Source organism: Mobula birostris, chromosome 31 (assembly GCF_030028105.1).
Source record: "Mobula birostris isolate sMobBir1 chromosome 31, sMobBir1.hap1, whole genome shotgun sequence".
NCBI classification, from domain to species: domain Eukaryota; kingdom Metazoa; phylum Chordata; class Chondrichthyes; order Myliobatiformes; family Myliobatidae; genus Mobula; species Mobula birostris.
The window spans coordinates 7,611,162-7,636,289 of NC_092400.1; positions in this window are offsets into that span (position 1 = coordinate 7,611,162).

Sequence of the window (25,128 nt, forward strand, 5' to 3'; positions counted from 1 at the left end):
GCAAGGGGTATAGTCAGAGGGACAGAGGGATAAAAAGGAGAATGAGAGAAAGAATGTGTGTATATAAATAAATAATGGATGGGGTACGAGGGGGAGGTGGGGCATTAGCAGAAGTTAGAGAAGTCGATGTTCATGCCATCAGGTTGGAGGCTACCCAGACGGAATATAAGGTGTTGTTCCTCCAACCTGAGTGTGGCTTCATCTTTACAGTAGAGGAGGTCGTGGATAGACGTGTCAGAATGGGAATGGGATGTGGAATTAAAATGTGTGGCCACTGGGAGATCCTGCAAATCAAATCTTTGGGAATCAAGTGAATCTGGCAAAAGAGGGACTTACATTAGCCCAGCAGCTTTCACAACGTTAGGCATCTTAACGCAGCTGACATCCTCTGTTGTGAAGCATGAACATGGCACACAAAGGAAATGTTCAACAATACCTCACTGCTGGAAATCCATACTAACATCATAAATCGGTTTTAAAGAATGTCGACTGAAAGATAAACATCATAGTTGAGATAACCACCATGTTCCTCTGCACAATGGCGTCATGGGAACTGTTCAAGGCCTCAGTTCAGTGGGATGGAATGAGCTAGAAATGGTCACTGTTCATGTTCACTTGTTCTCCCAACTGTGAACCGGGTGATTGCCAGGAAGTCCGGGACTTCTGTATACGGGTGAATACCCCATGCCTGCAAGCCAAGCTTGTCAGAAATTTCCCAGCCATGCCCTGACCTCAGACCTTTCACAGTGAAGCACAGACATTGCTGAATACCCCAGCAATCAACACTGGGGAAACAGCCCCCAGAACCTGTTCTGTTGGTCTGGAGTGGATCGTGAGTGAAGGAGAAGTATAAGTATAAAAAAATTTACATTTGAATAATATTCTCAGTACTCAAAAGGATTTAAAATATTTTAAAGTTCTTATTTAATTTATAATAATTTTTAATTTTACAATGTCTTTGACATCTGTCGAACATCTTTTCTGCCAATTCCTGGGTGTGGCAAGTTCTGGGTAGCTCATTAATTTAAGCCAAGCACTGACACCATTAGGAACCTACAAAGCAGTCAGTATTGGGAGAACCCCAGAGCACTACCATACATCATTGGTGAGTGAACACCTTCTGTCCTAATGCCTCATCTGATAGTGAAAAACAGCATGGGACTATTAACCCAGATCATCTGCTAGTAGAATAAGATATGAACTCACCATTTTTCACTCAGATGTTATTGTAAGTGACTTCCATCAGCAAGTAAAACTACAATTCTTCTTACCTTGGTGCCTGTCCCAATTGTCCTCCTCGCCAGATAGTCAGGTCGTTGTTGATTCTAAGTAAACGTTTTCTGTACACTGGCATGTAACCACTGGGGCCTGAAATGATTCAGCTGTTTCTCTATTGCATTTGCCATTGTTACAACAACATGTTTATGTCTGACAGGTGAGCTCTCACCAACAATATCCAGCACAAGACAAAAAATAAAATTCCTGTTGTATGGTCTGCAAAACAGCACCGTCTAAAAGGATTTTTGCTTTCATTTTCCCCATGTCTTTGCAAAATACCTCGGGATTCATTTCTATGTTAAAGCTGCTATATGGAGCTGTTATTGTTATCTGTAACAAGCCTGCTAAATCCAAACATGGCAGATAACTGCTCTTTAGGGCAATACAATATTAACAGAGTCCATCAAAATGAACTAATTTTCCCATCACAAAATGTATTTAATTGTTTCAAAATGCAGCACTGACATTCAGAAATTCTGCTACAATATTATCATTCGGCATGCAAATACATTCAGACCTGACTTTTCTTTTACACAGACAGTGGTGGGTGTGTGGAGCACCCTCCTAGGTGTGGTGGTAGAGACAGGTGCATTAAGGGCTTTTAAGAAATTCTTAGAGAGGCAAATGGATGATAAAAAAATGGAGGACAATTGTACCCACTGTTGTGATGAGGCCACACTCAGGTTGGAGGAACAACACCTCATATTCCATCTGGGTAGTCTCCAAACTGATGGCATGAACATCGATTTCTTGAACTTCAGATTATGGACCCCTCCCACCCCTTCACCAGTCCCTATCCTTTATACTCTCTCTCAGCTTATCTCTTTGTCTGCTCGTTGTCTTCCTCTGGTACCTCTGGTGCTTCTCCCCCCCCCCCCTTTTTCTTTCCTTCTGTCCTCACCTATCAGACTCCCCCCTTCTCCAGCCCCGTATCTCTTTCGCCGAACAACTTCCCAGCTCTGTACCTCACCCCTCCCCCTCCCGGTTTCACTTATCACCTTGTGTTTCTCTCCCCTCCCCCCCCCCACCTCTGAACTCTACTCATCTTTTTCTCTCCAGTCCTGCAGGAGGGTCTCAGCCTGAAACGTCGACTGCACCCGTTTCCATAGATGCTGCCTGGCCTGCTGAGTTCCTCCAGCATTTTGTGTGTGTTGTTTGTAGGAGGGAAGTGTTAGATTGATCATAGAGAGGGTTAAAAGGCTACCACAACACTGTGGGCCAAAGGGCCTGTACTCTACTGTAACGTTCTATGCTCTATGTTCTCTATTATATGACTTCCCCACAATGCATTGCTGAGCTATGCAGCTCAGGTTGAGCCCAGGTTGGAATGTCTACCTTTGCTAAGTTATTAACAACTTCAGGGAGGAGCTACAGGTCGGTCATTTTTGAAATGCACCCGGATCATCACACAGTAAAACCACTGGTAATACATGCAGGCCACCTCTCATCACTTGGAGAGATTTGCATTTATCTAACTCCTTTTCACATTTCTTAGAAATGATGATGAGTTGCTTGGGAAGAAAGTCACTTTTGTTTTATTGCCTCCAAAGCTCGAGGCTTACACTCTCAGTTTTATAAATTGGAGGGCGGTGGGGAGGGGTGAACAAACATCTTTTTGAAAATCACGTGGATTATACTCTATTAGTCTCTGGACAATGATGGCGAATTACAATTTCAGAGACATAGAGCCTCAGTCCATTATTCAGTGCATCATCTGAGTTGATTCCTCATTGGTAAACTGGAAAGGTACATTCCTAGTTTCTATTTCTCAGGAGAAGGATGAAGCTAAGGCTCCACTTGTCTTTTTATGTGGACATAATAGAGCAAAGTCATCAGAGTAAATACAAAGGCCATGCTCTAGCCAACATTCATCCCTCAGACAACTTTTTACTGAAGACAAATTTCAGATTTACAATGCTATTATTTGAACGGTTATATTTGCGAAGTTGTCTTGGTTTCAATAGTAACTACAATTCATGTCTTTTATGGTCTGTTGGTCTGTTAGACACTTCGGAGCATCCTGAGCTGTGAAATTGGGTTGTACAAAAACAGAGCCTTCTGTCTGTCTTTCGGACTGCTCAGAACAGAAGAGGGAATATGGCTACATTAACCCACGATACTGTGGTTCTGCCAAGTCAATGACTGCAGGAAGAACTGTAAAAGGAAGTGGGCAAAGTCAGCCCTTGTCAGAATGTCATGAGGGTTCATTAAGAATGGCATTGGGATTATCAGTGCAAACACCAGGGGTCTGCAACGTTTTTAATGCCATGGACCCCTACCATTTATTGATGGGAACCCCTAGTTTACACAATCTTTTATGAAAAGAATCTCAAATCATTGTATGAATGGCTTGAAGTTCAGATCATAGCTACAGACTACTATTGATATAACATTGGAATTTATATCTGCATTAATAAAAGATATATTATTCTAAAGTCCATTCCGTGTTTCCGTTATTCTTCATTAATACTTGTTTGAGGGCTATCATTGTTTTCATTGTTTTAAGTATACTTAATCTAACAAAAGGCTCCTACCAGTAATGATTTTTTACGCTTATACCGTGTTTTGTCATTGCCTTTGTTGACAGTGATTTACTGTTGCAGTCACTTGCTGTGATGAAGATAGCTGTCAGTATTTAAGACAAAGTCATGCAGCTTGTAATCTGTTGCATTCAGAGCTGACACATTGCACGCTGAATTCTTTTGCTGTTTCTGTAACAGTCTGCAAGTGTACGGCCTGAAGAATCCGGCTGGGGTTTTACCGGGAAGTGCTGCACACCTTCCTCAGTGTCAGTGCTAGCCGGTTTCGGCACTCCCACGTGAATGCAGACGTCCAAAGCTTAGTGCCTAAGCGCTGCCGGACCCTCCCTGTACGTGCTGTTGATGGTGTCAAGGTCAGAACAGGCAAAAGATAAGCAATGATACTCAATGTTGTGTGGAGATTATTGAGCTGCAAGAAAAAGTTTGTAAGTTCCTATTCAAGTATTTATATTTTATTTAGTCAGAATGCATATTTATTGATTTATTTTATTATTTAGAGGCACAGCACAGTAACAGTCCTTCAGGCCCACAGCCAACGCCAACCAATTTCATCCATGTGGCCAACTAACCTACTAACCCATACATCTTTGGAATGTGGGAGCAATTCAGACAGTGGTGGAATTGACCCCAGGTGATTGGCACTGTAATAGTGTATGTTAACCACTACGTTACCATGCTGCCCCTACATTTTTTTTGATTTATTGATTTTTTAAATGATTTTATTATTTTTAATTATTTCATTTTTACAAGTGTATCAGTGTTTCTGACACTGAGACCTTCAGGGTCTTTTAGAAATTGAAAGCTGGCAAAGCTGTGAAATGGCAGGACCTTGCCAGCTGTGAAAGGCAGGTTTCAGTGCGATACCAACACTAGAAGAACTTCAGATGCTGGAAATTCAAAGCAAACAACACAAAATGCTGGAGGAACTCAACAGGTCAGGCAGCATCTATGGAAAAGAGTAAAGAGAAAGAGGCAACGTTTCAGACTGAGACCCTTCTACGAAACACTGACTGTTTATTCTTTTCCGTCCATGCTGCCAGACCTGCTGAGTTCCTCCAGCATTTTGTGTGTGTTTTAGTGCCAGCTCTTTTCATTATTCAAGGCCCTACTACTGCTTAGGTGAACCCACTGGGAATTTAGGGTAAGCAAGCCAGGCTCTCAACAGCTCATTCAAATCACTTCAGGAGGGCAATGAGTAAGGGTAGCAGGTTACAACTAGCAAGTTCTGGGCCATATCATGCTTTTACACTTCGTGAGTAATCCATAAGTTCTCATCAATTTTGAAGTCAGAGTAAGCTTGCTGAACAATCTGCAGACAAAATCAATTACCTGGAGTTACCTGTCTCCCTGCTAATCACCTTTCAGTGGCTGTGTCCAACCTTTCTCTCATGCCTTCCATCTGCTTCTCATTTATTTCTCTCTCCTTCTCTGTCTGTCTCCATCTACCAGCCACTATCTCCAACTCCGCACCCCCTCCCCTATCTGACACAATCTACCCATCATCTTTCACCTCTCCTCAGTCCATCTTTCACCTCAGGATCCCGTCTCACCATTCCCACTCTCCTGTTTATACTAACCATCACCCTCCTCACCTTCAGTCCTGATGCAGGTTTTCAAACCAAAGAGCTGATGGTTTCAACATCTTCCCCCAGCCACCACTGATGCTACTTGATCCATTGAGTTCCTCCAGTGTTTTGTTTATTGCTCCAGATCTGCAGAGTCTTGTGAGGGAGTTAACTCAATCTTTGCCCCTTCAAACCACGACTATCATCCTCAAGAGAGTAGAACCAGTGCTCAGGTGGTTATTTTTGCTTCTCAAGCGATTGCATTAGTTTTAAAGTCTGTCACGAGCCTTGTGGCCCATCAGGCCGGTGCCCCCCCCCCCCCCCCGGATAGGACGCCAGTCTACCGCGAGGTTAAACCCCGGCATTTTTGCCTGTACCCATTCTCAGTTGGTTAGACTGGAGCATTGTGTGGTTAAGTGCCTTGCTCAAGGACACACACGCTGCCTCAGCTGAGGCTCGAACCCACGACCTTCAGATCGCTAATCCAACGCCCAAACCACTTGGCCACGCGCCACATGATTGCATTAGTGAAACATATCAAAATCATCAGCAGTATATGAAACCCTCTTTTACTGGGTGTCTCTATAGATACAGCTCGTTAGTCCCTCACTAACAGCCATCAGACTCAGCAGTGAGAAAACCGCCTTTCTCCAGCTCCGTACGTCTAAGGTAGATATGACTTGGGTCCCTCCAAACCAAGGAGGTTGGGAAATCTCACACATCCAAGCCCCAGTCTGTGTCAATACTGCCCCCATGCAATATGTCGTTGGCAAGAAATAACAGCTCGTTGGCAATTATAAATAAAGTATATTTACAAATGTCAGCTTTATCAAACAGTTAGTAAGAAGAAGAAAAGAAAAAAAATAAAAAGGGTCCATTACAATTAACCCAGTCCACATAAGTTGGAGCTCATCTTGAACTTGTCTGTAACTCATGTTCTAGACCTTTAGTCTGCAGGAAAGCACACACCACCTTCTGAATGTCACTCAAAATCCATCTCGAACAAGTGGGCTTTCCCACAGGAGTACTAGTCCTTCCTCCTTGAAGCCATTCATCTGCACAAAGCACCTTGAGCAACTGGGGCATCATCCTCAGCCATCTTCCCTCCTGTCTTCTCCGAACTCCCGCCAAAACTATCTCGACCCACACTAGTGTCCATCACACAAACTTCTTCGCCCAGCTTTCTCCAGAACCTCCCAGTTCCACCATCCTGATTGCCTGACACAGATTCCTAAGATGAACAACAAAGCCTCTTGTATTAGCTCAAACCCAAACAGGCTGAAAACAGAACCAACTGCTCTTACAGAACTGCTAAAATGAAATACCTACATCATAGCAGTAAAACTCTTAACCAGGTCATTACATATATACAGGGTGAATGCCTGTGAGTTTTTTTCTCCCCCAAGCTGGGTAAGACTAAAACTAGAGGTCATAGGTTTAGGGTGAAAGTTGAAATATTTAGGGGGAATGTGAGGGGGATCTTCTTCACACAGTGTGAGGCGCGAATGTGGAACAAGCCGCCAGACAATATGAATTAAATTGTAAAGTTTAAGTGATATTTGGATAGGTGCATAGGTGGAGGGCCATGAACTGGATGCAGATGGATCGGATCAGGTGGGCATGGAGTAGATGGGCCAAACGGCCCAGTTCTGTGCTGTAGCACTCTATGGCTCCATGACTCTAAACATCTTTCCTTTATGACTTCATGTTAATAATGGTTCTAGCATATCCATTGCCATTTTCACTAAATACATTGTCTCATTTGTCACAGTACTGTAGGATGTTATCCATTCTCCTGTTCATATCTTGATGTTGTAATGTTTAATCTGCTCTTTACTGAGAGCTGAGGGCATTCTTGATCAGAAAAGGAGTATTTGTGTGTATACAACCTGATAGCCTCTATCCCTCTCAAAGTAAAATCCATAACATTCTGCAATAAAACACCCAAAGTGCTGTAATATGTACTTGGATATTATTAGGGGTAGTGGGTAGTGGTTCCATATGTCACTACTACAGAGCATGACGACCCTGCCTTACACGAGTCCTGGGCTCAGCTGGCTCTGGCTGACAGTACCCGGTCTGGGCCCCTATCCAGGGTTACAGAACCCACTGCCTTGTGGGTATCTTCGGGAGAAGAGAAGGCTAAGGAGTAAACCCCACACAAATCCGGAGTGGGGCCCTTAAGGTGGCTGGATGACGTATCACGTCACCTCCCGGCAGCTCCTGCAGCCAAGCTGATGCCAAATGTACTGCTTTGGACCACATCCGCAAGGCCGAGAGGGGGATCTTGATGTCTGGGCAGCCCAGGATCTCCATATTAATCACCCAGGTCTGCGCCCCGGAAAACCGGGCGCATCCATTGTCTACTTAGACAGACAGAGCCATTATTTAATAATTATTATTACAAATAAGGAAAATATCAAGGAATGACTTTTACAGTCAAAAATAAATCAAGATTTAAGGCTTGTTACTCAGTTACTGTACTGAGACTCAGCTCTAAACAGGTGGACATGGGGTTGAATGTTTTGAGTTAACTAACAAATAGTTGGAAGAACTTAGTAGGTCTGGCAACATCTGTGGAGGCAAAGGGATGGCTGACACTCTGAGACCGTGCATCAGTACTGAGAGAGTAGGGCATGGGTTCCAAACCTGGGGTCCACAGACCCCTTGTTTAATGGTATTGGTCCATGGCATAAGAAAGGTAGGAAGCTCTGGGTAAAGGGAAGAAAGCCAGTGAGGGGAGGGGTGAGTCAGGAATTCAAGAAGAGCAAGAGAAACAACAGAGAGAGAATAGTGAGAGAGGGCTCAAGAATCTCCTTTTGCAAAGAAGAGAACTTCTTCAAAGTGGCTTTTGTTGTGAATTTAATACTGTAATGATATACCGTATGAGTAATCTTGTATATAGTTTAATTAAGTATTCTTGTTTGTTTAAGTAATTATGGATTATATGTAAAAATATGTGAATAGCTTATGTCATCATACTATCACATGGTACGTGCGCACCTTGCTTAAAGTAAACTTGAAGTTAGACCCACCTTCTGGGCTCCCGTGTCTTTGTTTGAATAAGTGGAATGTTTTGAAGTTATAAAACCTAACAGCCTTGAACAGCTTTAAGCGGACGTCAGATTGCATTTGGCACCGATGTCCAATGGATAAATACGTGAGTATCTCCATTGACTGCTGAAGATATTATAAGAGGCACACCTCTGAAAAGCAGTCGTGGCAGATATTTTAGATATAACTGTTTAAAAGCGAGCCTTTGAGAATCTGCAACCTGTTTTAAGTCAATATAGAAGGAATGCATTATCAGAATGCACCGTAAGGGCTTTGAACATCCTAGTAAGGAATCACTTACCAGGATGTTGAAAGCCACTTAACAGTCAATGACATTACTCTTGATGGTGAAGTCATTTTTGTATCCTAAATAAATATAGTTGAACACCTTATACTAGATCTGATCTCAGAACATCAATGGGCAGAAGGAGTATTATAATACATTATTGTTTCTTTCTGTGGTTATTAAGTCTTGCTGGGTTTTACTGTCCAGTATCTTCCTCCAGTGCCCTTTTTACAGAGTGAGGGAAAGTTGTGAAGATTAGCTCCATATTTAACTCCATCTCATCCTTTTTTTCCAGCAGAGATCCCCGGTTATCGGTCTTTGCTGATCATTTTGCTCCCTGCCCTAATTGCATTGTGAGCAGTGGTAGTACCCCATCATCCGTCATCCATTATCCATCATCAGGGACCCCCACCATCCAGGCCATGCTCTCTTCTCACTGCTGCCATCACAAAGGAGGTACAGGAGTCTTAGGTCTTACAACCACCAGGTGCAGGAATAGTTATTACCCTTCAACCATCAGTCTCCTGAACCAGCCTGGATAACACCACTCACCGCAGTTACGGACTGATTCCTCACCCAATATACTCACATTCAAAGACTCTTCAGTATTATTTATTTATTATAATGCACGATTATTTTGCACATTAGTTGTTTGTCAGTCCTTGCTTTTTCATGATTCTATTGCATTTCTCTGTTCTATTGTGAAAGCCTGCAAGAAAATAAACCTCAGCGTTATATATATGGTGGCATATACATACTTTGAGGTCCAGCAGCAGAGCTCAGTTACCTGGAAGGGTGGGAAAATGAATGTCATTTCTATGGCTCAGAGCTACATGAGGCTGGTCTCATTCAAGATTTTATGTTGCATCTACAAAGTAACAAAAGCGTTAGCCTAAACTTAACATTGAAGAATCGTCATCATAATCAATGAACAGTTGATGTAGGATCTTGAGGACAGCTAGGTGCAAGGCATAAATGGGCATGAGGAACCACCTGGGCTTCATTCCAAGTGATTTGTAATGCTAAATGTAAAATGGAGGAGGTTATTCTGCAGATTTCTCAACAGGTTAGATCAGGCAATAACCAAAGTCTAGCATGCACCTCAGAAAAGAAAGTTTACTGACCTCAAGGTGAATAAAACACCAAATGATAAAATGTAAGGATATTATAATGGAGGCCTCCCCTCCAAAGATGGCGGCGCGATGCAGCGCGTGTGGCCGTTCCAAAATGATATCGTATTTGTTAAGTAGGTGCCGTACACAATCCTGATTTGATGGAGACAGACGTGAGAAGCACGGAGGAACACCTGGAGAAACTTCCGAAATGCCCGCTTCGCTGCCGCTGCTACTGTGCGATCGACAATCTCCAGAGGGGAAGGTCCCAAATCCTCGGCTTTGCCTATTGCCTGTTGCAGGGACCGGGGTCGAAGTGCTCGGCAGAGATGGTCCTCAGTGCTCGGTGTCGGAGGGCTGGTCGGAGGCTCGAGGTTTTCGGACGGACTCAAGAGTCGGCTGTGGTTGGGTGCTTCCAGGGTGCTGCATCGGCAAGTTTGCGGCACTGGAGGTTCATGGTAGGAAGAGAGTTTCTCTCCCTTCTACCGTCTGCGCGAGATGATGGAACTTTCGAGAGACTTTGACACTTTTTTTACCGTGCCCATGGTCTGTTCTTTATCAAATTGCAGCATTGCTTTGCACTGTTGTAACTACATGTTATAATTATGTGGTTTTTGTCAGTTTTTTTAGTCTTGGTTTGTCTTGTGTTTCTGTGATATCATTCTGGAGGAACATTGTATCATTTCTTAATGCATGCATTACTAAATGACAATAAAAGAGGACTGCGTGTCCTCATAATCTAATCTAATCTAATAATGTATAATATTCATTTGGGATGCCTCAGATTTGCATATTGGAGGGGCAAACTAAACAGATGATTGGGATAATAAAATAGTTTGATCAATATAGAGTAAATATCTGTACTCTGGTGAAGGAATCTAGTATAATTGGACATAAATGTTATAACTAAGTGATCCTAGAACATAATCCAGAAATACTTCCTTCAGATGCTGGGCAGTTCCCGTCTTTAGCAAAGACACCATTATTTCTGTGAAGCAGCTTGGAATTTGTCTCCCTTAAAATGTCACACAAGTACAAATTGTAATCCATGAATTGTTATTCTTCCTTCTTTCCCATATATTTTACTTAAGGATCTAAAGATTCATTCAAGCAACACACATCAAAGTTGCTGGTGAACGCAGCAGGCCAGGCAGCATCTCTAGGAAGAGGTACAGTCAACGTTTCGAGCTGAGACCCTTCGTCAGAACTAACTGAAGGAAGAGCTAGTAAGAGATTTGAAAGTGGGAGGGGGAGGGGGAGATCCAAAATGATAGGAGAAGACAGGAGGGGGAGGGATGGAGCCAAGAGCTGGACAGGTGATTGGCAAAAGGGATATGAGAGGATCATGGGACAGGAGGTCCAGGGAGAAGGAAAAGGGGGAAGGGGGGAAAAAACCCAGAGGATGGGCAAGGGGTATAGTGAGAGGGACAGAGGGAGAAAAAGGAGAGAGAGAGAAAGAATGTGTGTATAAAAATAAATAACAGATGGGGTACGAGGGGGAGGTGGGGCATTAGCGGAAGTTAGAGAAGTCAATGTTCATGCCATCAGGTTGGAGGCTACCCAGACGGAATATAAGGTGTTGTGCCTCCAATCTGAGTGTGGCTTCATCTTTACAGTAGAGGAGGCCGTGGATAGACATATCAGAATGGGAATGGGATGTGGAATTAAAATGTGTGGCCACTGGGAGATCCTGCTTTCTCTGGCGGACAGAGCATAGGTGTTCAGCAAAACATCTCCCAGTCTGCGTCGGGTCTTGCCAATATATAGAAGACCACATCGGGAGCACGGAACGCAGTATATCACCCCAGCCGACTCACAAGTGAAGTGTCACCTCACCTGGAAGGACTGTCTGGGGCCCTAAATGGTGGTAAGGGAGGAAGTGTAAGGGCATGTGTAGCACTTGTTCCGCTTACAAGGATAAGTGCTGGGAGGGAGATCAGTGGGGGGGGGGGAAACGAATGATTCATTCAGTCTAGTTCAGTCTGATCCAATATTTAGTTAAAACCTAGTTAAATTATATTATCATATCTCATGAAGAAAAGAGTGATATTATCTTGCAATGAGGAATCTCTCCAGGAGAGCTTGAAGGCTGTTATCTCAATTTTCATATGCCTATTATTGTTAATACTCTATAATCTGTGCCTGTCACTTTGCAACAACTAGTAATAATTCTGTTTTATTACTATACAGTATTTAGCATTAAATGTACTGTAAAAAAAGAAATTCCTTCCAAAGCTTGCTATAGCCCTTTCCTATCAATTCTATCTAAACATTAATATGTCCTTTTTGATTCTTTTGTAAATTCTCCAGGCATCAGAATCTTTTTCTATCTTAATCTTTAATTGAATTTTTGGTTACTTCTATTCCCTCAGAATTCAATTTCTACGGAACTTCTTCAAGAATCAGGGAGATAGTAAAATAGCTTTCATTCAATTTACAATCAAAGTGGAGAAACTGGCATTTTGTATCTAGTTTGGAGAGGTGATTCAGCATCTGTCAAAATACAGAATCATTTACATTTGATAATCCGTGTTCTTCCTGCAGGTAAAGAAAGCGTTGAAGTCCAGTGCCTCAGAGATGGCATTTTAGTGTCTGTTGTACATGTGGACATGTGCCTGCTGACTGCGTAGTGGTCCAACCTCCAACGCAGGAGACTAGGGATTCAAATTCTTCACTGGTGACTTGCGCATAAAATCTAGCCCAAGTTCAACAAGCTACAGCAGGAGTGCTTCAATGTCTCAGGTACAGTTTTCAGGGGAGAATTGAAGGAGTATGCTCTCAGCCATATGTAAATCAAATCAAATTCAAGTTTAATTATCATTCAACCATACATGAATACAGCCAAACAAAACAGCATTCCTCTGGAGCCAAGGTGGAAAATATGCACAGCCCATTCAAGATAAGGTAACAAGCATACATACAGTCATGCAAAAAGAAATATATTTGTCATCGAACACTGGAGGGCAGGACTGTCAGGAGAGGCCAGCCCCCAATGGAGCATGGATGCCACGTTACGATGCCTCCGGTGACTCTTTTCCTGGACTCAAGCAGCAGGCAAGCCCGTGGCTTGAGGCCTATTCCTTGCTAACACCAAGGCCACGCAGCTTCCCTGCCATCTATTACGTCACCGAACAGGGGAAACAGCCCTGCGGCATCTTACATTATCAATGCCCAACAGGGTCTTGCGATCGTAAGAGAAATGTCCAAGGCAATTACCCATGATTACACTGCACGCCACCTTTGCGCACCAACTCTGATGCCTTCCTGTAGCTGGCAGCAACGCAGTCTGCACCAAGTCCAGCTCATCTGCCAACGAGCAGCTCACTGATGGAGTAGACCTGCAGAACCTAAAGGTCTGGGAGTCCTCATTGTCTTGCAATCGTAAAAAAGACATTTAAGAAAGAAAAAACACTTCTGGTTGGCTCCTGAGAGGCCACTGCGTCTGAGCGCAGCGCCATGTTACTGGAAGATGAGATACAAATTTTAGCTGTAGGATGTCGAATGCAATCAAAATGTTTCGTGCTGTTGTCCCAGTTATATTAATACCTGTACCAACAATATCAAAATAAATCACTTGGTCGATAGGAGAATGGGCAATGAAGTGGCAGATGGAATAACACAGAGTCGGCAACTGTATGGTCATGGACTTTGGTGGAAGAAGTGAAAGGGTTGACTCTTTTCTAAATGGAGAGAAAATACAAAAAAATTGAGGCAAAAAGGGACTTGGGAGCGTTTGTGCAGGATTCGCTAAAGGTTAACTTGTAGGTTGAGTCTGTGGTGAGGAAGGCAAATGTGCTGTGAGCATTCATTTCAAGAGGACTCAAATATAAAAGCAAGGATGTAATGTTGAGACTTTATAAAGCGCTGGGGAGGCTTCACTTGGAGAACTGTGAGCAGTTTTGAGCCCCTTATCTCAGAAAAGATGTGCTGAAGCTGGAGGATTCAAAGGAGGTCTGATGAAAATTATTCCAGGTTTCAGCAGCTTGTCACATAAACAGTATTTGATAGCTCTGGGCCTGAATTCACTGGAATTCAGAAGAATGAGTGGTGGCCTCATTGAAAGCTATTGAATGGCGAAACCCCTTGATAGGGTGGATGTGGAGAGGATGTTTCCTATGGTGGGAGAGTCTAAGACCAGAGAACACAGCCTCAGAATAGAGGGGCATCTTTTAGAACAGAAATTAGGAGGATCTTCTTTAGCCAGAGAGTGGTGAATCTGGAAGTCATTGCCACAAGCAGCTGTGGAGGCGAAGTCTGTTAGCATATTTAAGGCAAAGGTTGATTGGTCAGGGCATGACGGGACACGGGGAGAAGGCAGGAAATCGGGGCTGAGAGGAAAATTGGATGAAGTAACAGAGCAGACTTGATGGGCCAAATGGCCTAATTCTCCTCCCATATCTTATGGTCTTATAATGTTGTTTGTTGAAATGGGTTCTGCACAAGCAGTTTATTACACTTCCTGTCTGCTAATATTGACTTTTATTCAAACAATATTTCATTGGTTCTAAGGTGCTTTTGGTAATTTGTTATTATTGTCACGGGTACTAAGGTACAGTGAAAATTGTTTTGCATGTCATTTTGACAGATCATTTCATGCCATCAGCACATTATAGTAGTGTAAGGAAAAGCATTAACAGAATACAGAACATAGTGTTACAGATTCAAAGAAAGTCCAGTGTAGGTAGATAATAATGTGCAAGGCCACAACAGGGTAAATTTTAAGATAAAAGGTACATCTTATTGTACAAGAGGTCTGTGGGATAGAAGCTTTCCTTGAGCCCGGTAGATCATGCTTTTAAATATTCTATCTTCCGCCCGATGGGAGGGGGAAGAAGAGAAGATGTCCAGAGTGGGAGGGGTCTTTGCTTGTGCCGGCTGCCTTTCTGAGGTAGTGTGACGTGCGGTCAGAGTCCATGGAGGGGAGGCTGGTTTTCATGACGCGCTGAGCCGTGCCCAGAACTCTCCACAGGTGCTTGCAGTTGCCAGGCCAAGCCGTGATGCATCCAGATAGGAAGTTTTCTACGGTTGCACCTATAAAAATTGGTGAGGGTTTACAGGAATGTGCTGATGTTTCATCTGGATCAATTTCTAAGATCCTTTGCTAACACTGTGAGCTGGTTGCACAAGCCTGGATGCCAAGCCTTGTGAGATTCTGGCATCATGTGGGATGTTTCTAGTCACCTTCAAAACCAAGAAGCCAAAATGTATTGAATCAACATTCATATCTTACAGATCCATGCCATGTTGCTGCTTTGTCACTGGCCACTATCATATATTCAGCAAAGCTCAGATTCTTAAAGTCACAGATGCTGTACAGAGCAGAAGAAGGAAGATGTTTTTCACTGTGCATTAACAACTTGGGTTAATCTTGCAACCCAAGTTTCCTGCTTATTTTCAAGTCCCCACCTGTTTAGTTCCAAAACTATTCCAAATGATGAACTCACTGTATTTTTTTTTACCTTTCTGCGAATATGCAAGCACTGCATGCAGCGACACATCTCAAGCCCAATAACTGCTCCAGTTACTTTCTGGATTTTTTTTCCACTTTAATTCCCTGCACCCCTCAACCCACAAGTTTGAGCAGCACTTGGCAGCAACGTATCCCTTTCCAGCATGCAAACACTCATGCACGCAAGTGTAGATACACACACACATAGGAACATACAGATAGAGATAAAATATCTGTATTTTTTTCCATTGAATAAGAGTAGGTTTATTTCTTTCTTCTTTGCTCTGAGTATTATCAAGGCCTCACCGCCCACCGACCAACTGTGAACAAAAAGCTAAGTAGAGAGGCACCTTATTACTAGTACAGACAATATTGTTGGCATTGTCTGAACTCTGAACTTGCCTTATCAGAACATTCTGACATTTGGCCAGTTGCCATGACAACTCTCCAGCAAAAGCGCTGAAAGACTTTACTTCTATTCCCTTTTCAAGATGTTACTAATTGTAAATTGATGTTTAATCGTGAAATAAAGCTTAAATAAATAAACAATATTCCACATTATTAGAAAACACTATAAAGACCAAACTCATTGTGTTCAACAGTCTTCATTTACAGAGAAAGAGCTGATTGAAATTCTAGATTGTAAAGCAAACAGAGTGGTGTGTAGAATTAACAAGCAAGTGAAGCATTAATGCATTTTTCCTTACCTCTGACGTTACATAACTAATTAGCCACTGTCATATCCAAAGTATTGATCAACTTTTACCTTTCTGGAACACAAATTCCTGCAAGCCATTGCTGTCCTGATAAAAACAGAGTCCAAGCATTCGCATTGTAAAATAGGAAATTTGGCAGTTGTGCCCTTGAAAGACGCAGTCCAGCAAACAGCAAGGAATCACCAGATAACTTGTTTCAGCAATTTTAGCTAAAGGACAAATTTTGCCCTAGATTCCAAGGATAGTTGAATCGAGCTTTGAGATTTTTAAGGTACCCCTGAATGAACAATCAAGCCCCCTGTTTACAATGGAGACACAAGACTCTGCAGATGCTCAATAGCTTGTTTCTCTTGAGGAATCCCTTCAAAAATTGGCATTTCATACAGTGCAGTACTCCTCTGGTATGTGGTTGGAAAGCACACTGAAAATGCAAAAAAAAATCATTTGTGATAATCACTTACGATGCCTGTAGAGGAAAATACCACTTAGCTTCATTTTCATTGCCCAACAAATATTAACTTAATGCCTTGCTTTCCAACAATGAGCTCTGTACCAATTCCTCTCCATTCTATCAGGGATTTATCAAGGTCATCCAGCTGTCAGGGTTATTTCCTTAAGAAACCTTGTTATCTTTAACTCAACCTGAAATTAGCCAGCAGTTAATGGTGAGTTGGAACAGGTAGAGTTGAGTGCTCAGGTTTTCTTTGCTGCATGTGAAAATACATTGAACAGCCTTTTAGCCTGTCATTATAATCATTTATCGATTTGATCTCCTGGCCTCTTTTCAGTCTCCCAGTAGTGTCAGTAAGGGCAATGACTCATTTCAATATCAGGCTTGATTGATGTAGTAGAGTACGGAGTAGTGGAGGAAGAGTGGGAGATGATGAATGGGGAAGAGCACGCAAGTTTTGACATCCAGAACATCGGGCAGTTCAGCAAACCTGTAACAGGTAAAGATAGGTCCAGGAATTAGGGAGTCTGCTGAACCAGAAAGAGGGTCTCGTAAATTTGTGGACCTGGTGATTTATGTGGAGCCCATACGAACTGTCATAATGTACAATGGCCAATTGTCCAATGACCGAAGTCATTGACTAATGGACTCCAGTTTCCACATTCCTGCTCAGGAGGCTCCACCTACGAAGCTGCAGATCTTTGGGATTGCTTCATTGTTCAAACTCCTAACAAGAGTGGGGCCGTGTATCCAGCACACTGACACATGACCAGTGAGAGGAGCACAAATCCATTGCCACTCCCCGACCCACTTGGCCTCACTTAGTGACGTAGATTGGGAGACCGCTTCACCGAGCACCTGAGGTCTGTCCGCCAGGAATAGCGGGATCTCCTAGCGGCCTCCCATTCCACTTCCCTTTCCCATTCCACCATGTCAGTCCGTGGCCTGCTCTACTATCAAAATGAGGCCACACTCAGGTTGGAGGAGCAACACCTTATATTCCATCTGGGTAGCCTCCAACCTAAAGGCCTGAAGATAGATTTCTTGTACTTCCAGTAATGGCCAACCACTCCCCCCCCCAACTTCACCATTCCCCATCCCCTTTTCTCCCTCTCATTTTACCTCCTTGCCTGCCCTCCCTCTGGCACCCTCTCCTTTGTTTCTTCCATGGCCTTCTGTCCTCTTCTGTTAGATTCCCCCTTCTCCAGCCCTGTAGCTCTTTCACCAATCAATTTCCCGGCTCTTTACTTCGCCCCCAGTCCCAGTTTCACCTATCACCTTGCACTTCCCCTCCTTCTAACTCTGAATCCTCATCTTTTTCTCTCCAGTCCTACTGAAGGGTCTCGGCCCGAAACATCGACTGCTTACTCCCTTCCATAGATGCTGCCTGGTCTGGTGAGTTCCTTCAGTATTCTGTGTGAGTTATATCTCACACCACAATGTACCTGGGCTTCAACCAGTCAAAACTGTGGATAAATGTTGTTATACTATTTGACCATTTGCAGTTAACAAGTCATCTGTTTTTCCAGCTTATCTTCTCAAACAAATTCATGCATTTGCTGGTAGGTCATGAAGTGCTAAATACTAATATCATCCTCATACCCACTGATGAGACAGTTCCTCTGTGTAAGGAAGCACACAAATGTGGAACAGTACACAATTTAAATATGTCCTTGTGAAGTGCAGGTGGATGCCTATTTCTTCCCTTCAAATAGTCTGTCTTTCTCCCTAATGGCACTCATGAGTGATGGAGTGTAATCGCATGGATGTCACTTGGTGGCAGCTCTTTATGCATGTTTGAAGGCTAAAAATCCATAGACTACAAACTCAAACGTGAAGTACACTGCAGGTGGGGGAGAAAGAAAAGAAAATGCTGGTGATCTCACCTGCTTTGCATCCTATCACCGACCTCTGTCATTGGTGTTTACTCATTTTATCTCTACCAAAATATCATTGACCTGAAATGTTAATCTTTTTTCTCTGTCCACAGATGTTGCTTGACCTGCTGAGTGTACCTTTTATAATTGATGGAACACAATAATGTTCCTAGAGCAGGGGTTCCCAACCTTTCTTATGCCATGGGCCAATACCATGAAGCAATGGCCTCCAGGTTGGAAATCCCTGTCCTAGAGGATTATACCCAAATCTTAACCCTCCCATTCATAAACATTCAGAAGAGTGTGGAGTTGTCTCAGATTTGGCGTTATATATTTTTTGGATACCTTATACCACAAATAAATAAAAATATGTCTGAGGACTTTCAGCTTAAAGCTTGCAAGAAACCAGATAAGACAGTAATTTAGCTGTTTCTATCAGTTTCCAAAGCTTTGAGCCTGAAAGATCTCAGGAAATGAAATGTCACCAGTAAAGTGCATACTCTCACTCACTACTATGAGTTTACTGCAGTGGTTTTGACTCAAGCTCAGGGGTTTCATGCTCAGTATTGAGCTGGGCTTCTGAAGAGGATGAGGAAAACAGAGGAGATTAAGTCTAGTTATAACATATCCTCCAAGGGTTAATAGATGAAGTCAGTGTGATACTCAGCTGAGACATCGTCTTAATTATGGTTAGACAGTGAGGCAAGCAACAACAAACATTATATAGATTCCTTCAGATTAATGGCAATTGATATAACCCTGAGTCTGCTAGTTGAAGCCATGACATCTTTAGAGCCCATTTTCCGGATTTCTATTATTATTATTCTGGCACTATTAAGATACTAGAGTAATAATGATAGTTCTTCCAATGAAGGTGAAAAATCCTCTTCTCTCCTCAAAATCCCATTTCGCCATGTCTTTCCATTGTGCACCAAGCTGAATAGTTTGACCAGTATTCTGGGTTCATCCTTTCTATTTAATAATGCTTTATGCATGTGAACAATGACAACTTCAGCCACGTTTTGCTCATCAAATATTAACACAATCAATTGCCTACTTTACTACTGTGAGTATCTATGTGCTACTTCCCCGGTTAATGCTGCAGTTAGCAAAATCAGCGACACTCTTTCACATGTCACGGTAATTGCACACATCCATTTCTCCCACAAGGATGTACCCAATTCCACTCAGCTGTTATAACTGGGATTACACTGCCAATTACCCACTCACTGTTGTACATCTGTTCTCTTTTTGCTGTTACAGTCGTTCCACTTTAGCACAATGTCACTTCTTGCCATTGTGAATAAATGACCCAGGTCACAGAGGTAATGCGTTGGATTTGTAACCAGTAATGCAGGGTTCCTTAATGTTGTTATAGTTGGGGGTGGTAATGGGGACAAGCTCCCACTACCTATTAAATGCTCCCAATGGTGTGCACCTCAAATAGCCTCTGACAACCAAGTCCAATTCCTGGCCTTCACGTGTAGCTTAGCTACTAAGTCCGGCAGAACCGTTTCTACTGTCAGGAGATGGGGCAAAGGCAGGTTACTGGCACCTTAAAACCTGTCGCTTTGGGCAGAAGGGGCTCATCAGCCGTGGTTTGGCAGCTCATCCAGGAGAAGGAAAGCTCTGATCTCAAACCTCCGCTGCCTTGCAGCTGTACCCGCTCATGGGGAAGACTTTGGGAGTAAACACCGAGGGATAAATCCAGAGATGGAGTCCCTGAGGCAGTCCTACGTAGAGTTCAACGCTGACTGGCAACTCCTGCGACGCAGCTGGTACCAAACTGTATCGGGCCCTGCTGTTCCTTTGGGTTCATCAGATGTGTGGAGTGGAGGAGCTTGCTACATGGGCAACAGCTAGCTCTCCATATCGAACTGCCCCAGCTTGTGCATCTAGACAGCTGGAACGCAGTATCCATGATGAACCTGACCAACGGAGGCCCCAGAATGCGGTGATGGAACTCTTCTCTGGCCACAAAGGGAGCCACCCACCAGTAAGCTCCAAGGAACTTCCTGTCTAAAATTATTTTTCCCTGTTAACTATTAGTTCAGATTTGTCTCCAGTATCTGACCATTATAATGTGACTAAACAGACCAAGAAACCAATCATATTAAAGATTCTCACAGATGGCAAATCAGAAACAAAAAAAAATGGAATTGAAATTACTGTTTAAACATTTTATTAAGCATTCAGTAATGTTTTTAATTAATATAGAAAAGTATGTATAAGCATACTAATTTATTTAAATATTAAACCCCATTTTATTTTGATTTATTTCTCTGAGGGTATTAGTGTCTACATACTTTTTTCAAGCCTGCCAATGTGTTAAGCAGTTATTGATTTGGAACATCATTAAAACTTCAATTTGCACTTGCACCTTCTGCAGCACGGTATAACATCTTCAGAATATTTCACAATGAGATTTGTTTGTAAATCCTTTTAAGTTCTCATCAATTCAAACACTTCTCTTGATTCGATTGAAAAAGGGCATTAAACCGTGCGGCATACTAGAGGGAGTCGGGGTTCTGAATAGCTGACGGCATCATTGGGATTTCTGCCACGCGTGTGTAGAAAACTGCCAGTTTCATCGTGTAATGACAACAAGCACTAATAATATCACAGTCATTACAACTACAAATTTCCAGCTGTCGCTCCAGAATGTTCTTCCCATTACATATTTCAGATTTTGAAAAACAAAATGCAGATATTATTTAATCACCTTGATCACATTGCACTGAAATGAGCCCCAATTCTTTTGTTTTAATTGTGTTCCGTCCTGTAGGAATTGTGTATAATTTATGTTTCCTTGCGAATGCTGCTTATGTGAAGCCACATGCTGTGATGCTGCAGGAAAGTTTTTTGTTGCACCTTTTCATTATGTACTTGCACATATGACAATAACTTCGACTGTGACTTGTACTGGGTCAGAAATCAGCGATTAGCATTAGGTTCCAATTTGTTTCAGGCCTCAGTGATGCTAACAACATATTAAGCTGCTCCCTCCACTATGTCAATAGAAGAGGTTAAAATAAAGAGATTATTTGTTTCCTTTCTCGAGTGAACTTGCTAACATCATTGGCAATTATTAGGTTGTCAGCTGTGTTTTCAACTTGGCCAGCTGAACATTATGTTAAACCCTGATGCAGAGGTTTGACCCAAAACATTGACAATTTCCTTCCTCCCACAGATGCCCCTTGACCTGCCATTTTCCTTCAGCAGATTGTTGCGTTAAGTTAATTCAAATTTTTTTTTTTTTACAAAGCAGGCTGGTTGCCCATTAGTGGTGACCAGTGCACACAGTAGTTATACACACAGGCAGCAAGTTCAAAATCTGCACTTGATCATGTAACTTGACTGACAACTCAATGCAGCATGATTAAGTCAGGTCTGCTCATTCTACCGCACGGAGGACACTAAAGAGAGTTGCTTTAAATGATTGCCGCACAATGCCAACATGGCCCCAAGTTCTTCACTGGTTGCACACACTTACCTGGGCAATATGGTGTGACACTAATGCCACTTAAAGTCCGCCTACACCACTTACCGAGGAGATATGCTGTGTATCGGACACGGGGTTATTTTTCTGGAAAAAGAATCTATGCCACAAGGGAAAGATTATTGAAATTTTCTGGGAATACAGTCGAGATCTGAGTGCGTGATGAAGAGAGAAGAAGAAACTTCTGATATCCACGGAGGCACTGAAGAGGGATGTCCAGAAGGAAATGGGAAGTAACAATGCAGTTCAATGTCAGGAGTACAAACAACCCCAACATTCAGACTGTTCAGTAACAGAAATTCACCCTCAGGGAATTCTCAAACCCTAAAATCTGGGGTAGTGAATAAATAATGTGAAAGCAGTAAATAAATAAGAACAATTCTTTTTCAGATCAGAAGTTTTGAAGTGGGTGTTACAAAATATCATGCTACAAGCCATTTTTATGAAAATGTAAGCCCTCCTTGTAACATGGGTGGAGGAGGATGAATTGGATGGAGAAGATTAGCAAAGTGACTGTGTTCATCTCTGATTACTGAATCATACTAACTCTAACATCTCAGGAGTGATTTCTTATCCTCCCATCTACTTACCGTGCTCTCTGTCAATCAGCACTCAGCCTTTCAGCTCAGAGCTGTAACGTTGACTGTCCGGATCATCTTGGTCATGAGCAAATATTCCAATTAGTGCAGATACTGCTTGGACTCCCACAACCTGTGATTTGCATACATGACAACTACAGTCTTATTTGCTCTATCATGATAACATTTTGCATCAACCTCATCAATATTCTTCCATTTTGCATAAGAAACAATGTAATAAGCATTAAGTAATAGCAGTACCAGTTTATTTTCCCAATAGAACTACGTTAAAAAAATGAAAAAAGGTTTTCAGCCTGAAACGTTGACTGTTCATTCTTTTCCACAGCTGCTGCCTGACCTGCAGAGTTCCTCCTGCATTTTGTCTGCACTGCTTTGGATTTCTAGCGTCTGCAGACTTCCTCCTGTTCATGAATTATACAATGTGCTTCCTTTGCAAAGTTTCATTCAAGCTGCTCAGAATTGTAAATTTTTGTGCTCTGATTATCCTGAGAGCACTCTGAGGGGAAAAAAAAAGGAACATTAGAATTCTTTTAGAAGACAGTTAGCTTGGGTTGCCCTAATGTATCAGCTTATGATATATGAGGCATCCACACCACATCCAATCTTTCAGCCTCTTTGTTCAGTATTTTGGCTAAATGATGGTGCTCCCTTCTGTATCTCTGACTGCTTTGTAAAAGATAGCTTACAAACTCAGGAGACAGTGGGTGACAAGTCCCAGTCAAGCAATATTGCGCACTGAGGGATCTGTTGCTAAAAGCACTACTTTTATAGCAGTGCACAATGCTTTAATAATTTCTCCCTCACTAATATACCGTTGCTTGACGGGACCTTTGTCCTTCATGGGCTCTTGAGCTCCAAAGCTATCGTTTTCCATATATTTATCTTTCCTTCTTACATATCCTTCCTCTAAACACACAGAAATTCCATTTCCAGGCAAGGTCAAGGTCGGAAGTTTGCAGATGATGGTGTTTCTTTGTAGCTGCTGCCCTTGTTAAATGAGCCAGTAAAAATCACAGGTTTAGGATGCGGTACAAGAATATTTGTGGGAGTGCTGATGTACATCTCCTGCATTACAAATTCCAAGTGCAGTGGTGATGTAAGAGTGATTTGTAGGGAGGTGGGAGAGGAGCCAGTCAGTGGGGCTGTTTGACCAGGAGTGTATCAAGTTATGTGAGTATTGCACCATTTGCACCAAGCAAGTGAACCACGTTCCATCCATTTGCAGAAGGAAGAGAGCGCATAGGGTACGAAAAGCGAAGTGATTAGATGATGGGCACGTACCACCACACCTGCTTCTGCTGCAGTGTTGTAGAGCTAAAAATCAGCTCAATGGTAACGCCTAGGGGATACAGCATGGAAGCAAGCTCCTTGACTCAACTCTAGCAAGTTAGTCAGAAGAAGGTGGAACCAGTGAACAATGTGACCATCCTTCAGACAGTTCACAAAACTACTTCTTTTACTTCTTCTTCTTTCAAATCTGATTCTGGTACAATTGGAACCTGTGATTTACATTTTGATGGAGTGGTCTTGGGTCGATTGAGCGATCGGGTGCTTTGCTGTCTCGGAGGAAGTTCGGTGAAGTTTGGAGTGGCGTGTGCGTCCTGGAGGCCAGGAAGCCTGGGAACGGGACGCGAGCCTTGATTGACTCCATTTCTCACCGATCAAAGAGGTGAGCAAGGTTGAAATCAACGAGGAAGAGAGTGGAAGGGTGTTCAGTGTAGTCTACCACTTAGACATTTATGAATCCAGTCCACCATCTTCCCCTGGATCCCATGTCATCTAACCTTTCCAAGCAGCCTGCCATGAAGGACGTTGTCAGAGCTATGTGGCAATGCTAATACAGATGAACATGAAGGGCAAATAGTCAGACATTCTCTTGTTGGCAGATAGTTACTGACCCACACTTACTTGGATATTTCCCAGATCCCAGATTAGATCATGCCTGAAACCCGTAATGTTGTCTAGAAAGAAACGGTCCTGAAAGAATCCAAACTGAAAATTGGTAATCAAGTTTCAAAGTGGTTATCTGCTGGTAGCGCACAGCTTCTTGCACCTTGCTGAATGACAGCTAATTAATAAAAGAAAAAAAAGATTTCCCTTAAAATATGAACACAAGAGATTCTGAAGATGCTGGAAATCCAAAGCAACACATGCAAAATGCTGGAGGAACTCAGCAGGTCAGGCAAGTATCCAAGGAAATATGCAACATTTCAGGCCCAGGACCTTCTTCAGGTCTGGAACAGGAAGGGAAAAAGGAAAATGTATTTTGTGTGTGTTGCTTTCCATCAAAATAACACTCTTTACAACTTCAGGAAGTCTCAAAGTATTTGAAGGGAATGGGGAAATCTTCATGTGTAGGAATGTTATCAAGGATGGTAATGGAGGAAATATGGCTGCCGATTTGTGTATAGATAGCTCCAACAAATTGTAATTTGGCAATAACTAGACAATCTGATTTAATGAGCTTGGTTAAGAGGTAAAGGAGAACAGCCCAGGTCTTTAGTCTGTTTGGGAGAGCAGGCAGAACAACACTTCTGACAAGGGTAGCATCCCTCCATTCTCCCATGGAGGAAAAGCAGAAATTTTAGTGTAGCTGTGATACTTGATTCTGACTCAGAAATGAGGGTATGTCATGGAGAAGGGTTGGTATCTGATTGAATTGGATTTCATCAGTCCTGCAGTTAGTAGCCCAGGCAAGCAAA